Source organism: Fukomys damarensis, unplaced genomic scaffold (assembly GCF_012274545.1).
Source record: "Fukomys damarensis isolate Sample0158 unplaced genomic scaffold, DMR_v1.0_HiC HiC_scaffold_9, whole genome shotgun sequence".
Classification (NCBI taxonomy): domain Eukaryota; kingdom Metazoa; phylum Chordata; class Mammalia; order Rodentia; family Bathyergidae; genus Fukomys; species Fukomys damarensis.
The window spans coordinates 26,241,970-26,247,593 of NW_022900921.1; the positions used below are offsets into that span (position 1 = coordinate 26,241,970).

Below are 5,624 nucleotides of genomic sequence, written 5' to 3' on the forward strand. Positions count from 1 at the left end.
AAAAAAAAAAAAAAAAAAAAAACAACGATGCATTTGGGTGCAGTGCCATTGGGGAAGTGAGGAGCGTTGGGCTCTTGGGTTGAATTTGGAGCCTGAAGGGAACAGGGCCAGGAGGTGCCACAACTGCAGGGGGACACTGAAGGCTGATGGGGCGCGAGCAACAGAAGGGTAAGGTTCAGGGTCCTTAGCTCCTGTGGGCATGGAGGAGAGCCGGTCCTAAGCCACCTGGCGGAAGGGATGCTGGGCAGCTGGTTGGCCAGCTGTGCAAGTGCCCACAAGGCTGCTGCAACCTTAGGCGCTGAAGGATGCATGGAATCCATCAACACTGCTGGGTCAAGGTCTGCCTTTCCCTTTCCCATGTGTGTGCCACCCAGCACAGAGGAGCCAGATGTGCTCCTCCTAGCACCTGCAATGTCCTCACCGAAACTCAGGCTGAGATTCAGTCCCCGCTATGAGGTGGTAAGAGGTGGGACCAGGTGGGATCTTCCAGAGGTGATCAGGTTGTGAAGGTTCTGACCTCAAGAACAGATTTCTGCATTCAGGGATTGGGGTGTTAATGGGTTGTCTTGAGAGTGGGTTTGTCATAGAAGCCAGATTGGCTCTGGCTCTTGGATGTTCCCCGACCCCTATGTGATGCCCTGCGTTGCTCTGCAAAGACCCCACTGGCAAGGCCTTCACCAGATGTGATCCCTTGAACTTGAACCTCCAGAACTGTGAGCCAAATTAACTTTTAGTCTATGAATTACCCAGTTGGTGGTACTCAGTGATAACCATGGAAGGTGGACTAAAACACTCCACCCAATTCATGACTTCCTGGAATCTCAGAATGTGACTTTATTTGGAAAATGGGTGTCTGGTGATATAAAAAATGCAAAAGTCAAGTAAACATCACACTGGAGGAGCGTAGGCCTTACCCTAGTGAGAGTACTGGGAGGTCATAACTTGTTCTGTCCAAAAAAGAAAGAGGAAAAATACGCACAGAGACCCTGAGAAGACAGCAATTTATAATGAAGGTAGAGAGTAGAGTGATGTGACCTTAGAACAAAGAACAAGGAATAGTTTGTCCCCAGAGCCTTCAGGGGGAGCATGGTCCTGCTGCACCTGATTTGGGACTTCTGGCCTCCAGAACTGAAGAAGGTAGCTTCTTATAACAGTACTAGGAAACTAATTCTAGAGCCTATAAATATAAATATTTCTCCTCTTCCCACTTTCTTTTCTTTTTTCTTAAAAAAAAAAAACATTTGAATTGTTTTACTATCTCTTGCAGGAATCTTAAAAGGTTAACACGTGAGGTTCAAAGTCACTGCATTTGATAAATAGAACCAGTGATCTGGGTAGTGAGCTCACTAGCAAGGCCAGCAGGAGGAGCCCTTAGGGCCCAGATGACAGGGAAAAAGAAGCTTCTAGCTCCTTCACACAGAGGTCTGACTGAGTCCTTCAGAGTGAGGGACATCTAAGAGAAAATGTCCTGTCTCCAGTTCTGTTATAATCCACCTTTTGACAAGGCCAAGAAGAGGTGACACCTCAACCCTCTGGATGTAACTCAGGCCCGAATGACAGAGTGAGGCCCCAGGCTGTGTTACCCATCTGAATATTTGGGTATCCAAGGGGCAGGCAGATGCATGAATTTCACCCTCACCCTAGGGTCAATGAGGCCACATGGGAAAGCAACGTGCCCAAGAGCACATGGAATTTCTACTTGAGGGGCTGGGACCGGAAACGTAATTGTTCCTATCTCCTAGACTACCACCGTCTAACAGAAATACAATGTGAGCCTCAAATATGATTCCAAAGTTCTTGGTAGCCATACTGAGAAGGTAACAAGTGATAGGAAAATTAATTTTCATAATATATTCTCTTAAACCTACTATTTCTACCTTATCATTTCAACATGTAGTCAATATAAAAATTAGGAAAATACTATCCATTGTTTTATTGCCAGATCCTCAGGCATCCCACGTTGCCTCTCTGTCCTGGGCAGGCTCAGCAGCAGCATCTGGTTATCAACAGGGGGATGACAAGTTTTGCTCAAACCCCCTGGGCCTCCCCTTTCTACACCCAGTTTCATGAGGTAAGGTGTCTTTTCACTTCAGACCTGTCTGTCACCCATATTTCTCCATCCTCACCACCCCACCCTTTAAAAATAACATTTCAAATCATTCTCTTAATGCAGTGTGAGATTTCTGAGCTATGATTCACTTCAGATTTCAGCAGGGCTTAAGTGCTCTTTAAATAATGTTAGGAGAAAAGTCAAACAGCCCAATGGAAAAATATGCAAAAGACATTAATGAGCAATTTATAGAGAGAGGGATATGTTTAAGCTTCATAAAGAAAAAAAAATACCTAGACACACTAGCAGTTGGGAAAGCCTAAACAGAAGCAATATTTCCCTGCATCAAATAGGAGTTTGACCTTTGAGTGTCAGGGAGGGTACAGGGAACTGATACCCCTGGGATGGAGGGGTGAGGGTGTTTCCAGGGCTTCTCTGGAGAACAATCTGACAGCATGTAATAAAGCTAAAGATGTGTACACCCTATGACCAGCGGTTCTCCTCAGGGGCTTTCCCCAGAGAAGCCATGGTATGTGAGCACCAAGAAGCATGTAGAGGATCTTTATGGGCTATCATTCTAATAGAAGAAATTGGGAATTTCCTAACTGTCATCCAACAGAACAATACAACATGATAAATTCACAGTAGTGACCATGACATACCAGTTAAAAACAATGAGAGCAACCCACATGTACTTACACAGAAACAGAGTTATACTGTTGTGGGGTGAAAAATAGCCTGGAGCATAATACACGGAATATGGTACTGCTTAGGTAAATATGTCACACTGAACAACACTGACATATGTTTATGGCTGTGCACGCATATGTTTGTGATGAGACAGAGAAGTTTTTAAGAAGAATGTTTCAAATTGATGACAGCTCATACCTCTGGGGAGGCTTAAAGGAGAGAGGGTTTAAGCATGGTGGTCACAAGTGACATCGGTTCAATCTGTCATTTGGAATTATTCAGGAGAAGCAATGCCCTGTTATTGTTGATTTTGAAATTAATGAGAAGTATGGCCATGGGAGGGCCTCCTCTCTTTCCTGGTGAGGAGAAGAAACAGGGGCAAACCTGCCTTCTCTCTGGGCCATCTTCTGTGGTTCCATCTTACCCCGGATCCCTGAGTCTGGGAAGATCCTGATGCTGCTCCAATTCATGGTAGGACACTGGACACATTGCCTCCCCTCCCCAGGGCTCAGGTTCATCTGTAAAAGCCTGATGATCCCTTACATTTTGCTACTACAGCATATTGAGTGGAAGTAATTACACATGACTACTTCCGGCGGAAAGCTAATCTAACCGAGCATTGAAATCAGACATGAAACACTGATTCCAGGGACCATTTGTTTCTTGAAGGTCATCTTGGTCAAACTTTTTGCACTTGTTATTTCAACATTAAAGATTGTCATAGACAGCGACACTCAAAACAACATAAGAGGCAAGAAGCTGAGTACTTTGTGGAAATGCCATTTAGTGTCAAATGTCATATTGTTAATCCGTAAGTGAATGTAGAAGGTCAGATTTTCCTGAGAACTGAGGATGGCTGCCAGGACAGTATATCAGGACAAACAGGAACAGTTGGAGAAGGTGAAAGTCAAATTCACCTGTGTCAGCCATGATAATATTTTGTGGGGGAACTGGTTTGACTTATATAATTTTGTGAACAAATTTATTCATCCAAGTGCCTGTAAATCAGATGGTGTCCCTACCCTCATGGACTTTAGAGTTACTCATAGAAAGTTTCCAAAGAGCAATGAAACAGCTAACATTAATTGAGCAATTGCTTGTGATTCCAGGGACTTCAATAGATTGCCTCACTGAGTCCTCATAATAACTCCACGACCATGAGGTAGGTCTAATTTTTCTTTCTTTTTTTTTTTTTTTTTTTTTTTTTTTTTTTTTTTTTTTTGGTACTGGAAATTGAACTCAGGTCCTTGTGCTTGCAAGGCAGGACACCGAACTGCTGAGCTAAATCCCTGGCCCTATGGTAGGTCTAATTTTTATACCAATTTATAGGTAAAGAAATTAAAGCCCAGAAGGACACACTGACTTCCCTAAAATGATATCCCTGACTGGAGTGGAAATTGGAATTTTCTCCACATGGTTTGATATCAAAGTCTGTACCCTCAAGTAAGCAAACAAATGAGTAGAGTTGTCCCCTGGTATCCACCGAAGAATGAGTACAAGAACCTCCCACTCCATGGATACCTAAACCTGTGGGTATTCAACTCCCCTTTGTAAAAATGTGAAAACTTTTCATACTAGGTATGTAGTGTGTCCTCCTTAAATTATCTCTCAATTGCTTATCAAATCCAACACTATGTGCTTTAATCAGTTTTCCGTCACTATAACATATCTGAACTATTTAAAGAAAGGTTTATTTTGGCTCTTGTTTTTGAAGTTCCAGTCTACGATCAGGCAGAACCATTGCTTTCCGGTCTTTGGAAGGGGGGTAAATTGCTCATCTCTTGGTCAGGGAGCAAAAGAATACGAAGGAGCTGCCGTCCCACAGTCTTCTCGAAGGCACACCCCCAGGGGTATGAGGACCTCCCACCGGGCCCACCTCTTGAAGGTTTCTCCCAGTAGTACCACCCAGGGGACACACATCTAACTGATGGGCCTTTGGGGGAGTACCAAAAATCCTAACTACAGTATTATGGAAATAGCTGTTATATGGTAGCATTTAAGGAATAATGACAAGAAAGAGGCCGATACACAGTCAGTTCGGATACCACCATCCTATGCCTAACTATGTTTGATCTGTAGATGGTTGGATCCCCAGATGCTGAACCTGAGAACATGGAGGGTCAACTACATATAATGGCAAGTTTGACTGTGAAAATAAATTAAGAAAATTAAAAAAAAAGAGCAGGAAAAATGTGAGGGAAAAAAATAGAGGGTAGAATTAGGTGGAGTAATTAGGATAGGGTGATCAGGGAAGATGTTTCTAAAGAGGCAAGTTTCAAACTGAATGTCTAATTCCCAAAGGAATAAAATGTATGCAAAATGGGGTAGGAAGAGGGAAGGAAATAGGAACTACTTCCTGTGGACATGGCTCTGTTCATGGAGTCGTGAGAAGGCTTCCTTCTGTCTGGAGTTTGCTGCTGTTCTCTATCTCTGAGTCTTCTTCTTCTTCTTCTTCTTCTTCTTCTTCTTCTTCTTCTTCTTCTTCTTCTTCTTCTTCTTCTTCTTCTTCTTCTTCTTCTTCTCCTCCCCCCGCCATCTTTCAAGATTGAGCTCATGCTGTGGCTTCCCCAGGGAGGGCTTTTCAGGCAGCGCTATGCTCCTCTGTGCCTCCTCAGCCCTTGAACATGCCTTTATCTGTTCCCATGAAGATCCCAGCCCAGCACTTAGTCCAGTGCCTGGCACACAGTAGCAATTTACCATTTGAAAGCATCAGGTCTCAGACTTCGCTGGAGCACAGGATGCCTTTACGTGATACACTGCCAGGCCATCATCCTGTGACACTGATTCTACTGCCTCCTCATTGAGGACACTGATACTCATAGAGGGGAAGGGCTTTTGCAAGGTCACCCTAAACTGAGGGGCAGCCCTCCGAACTTGTAGAAGA

At 43.9% G+C, this 5,624-nt stretch overlaps 1 pseudogene; it reads right to left on the reverse strand.

The window, feature by feature from the left end:
• Positions 1-3,210, reverse strand: part of LOC104860977 — a 4,878-nt pseudogene extending 1,668 nt beyond the window's left edge.
• Between the last annotated feature and the right edge of the window lie 2,414 nt (positions 3,211-5,624).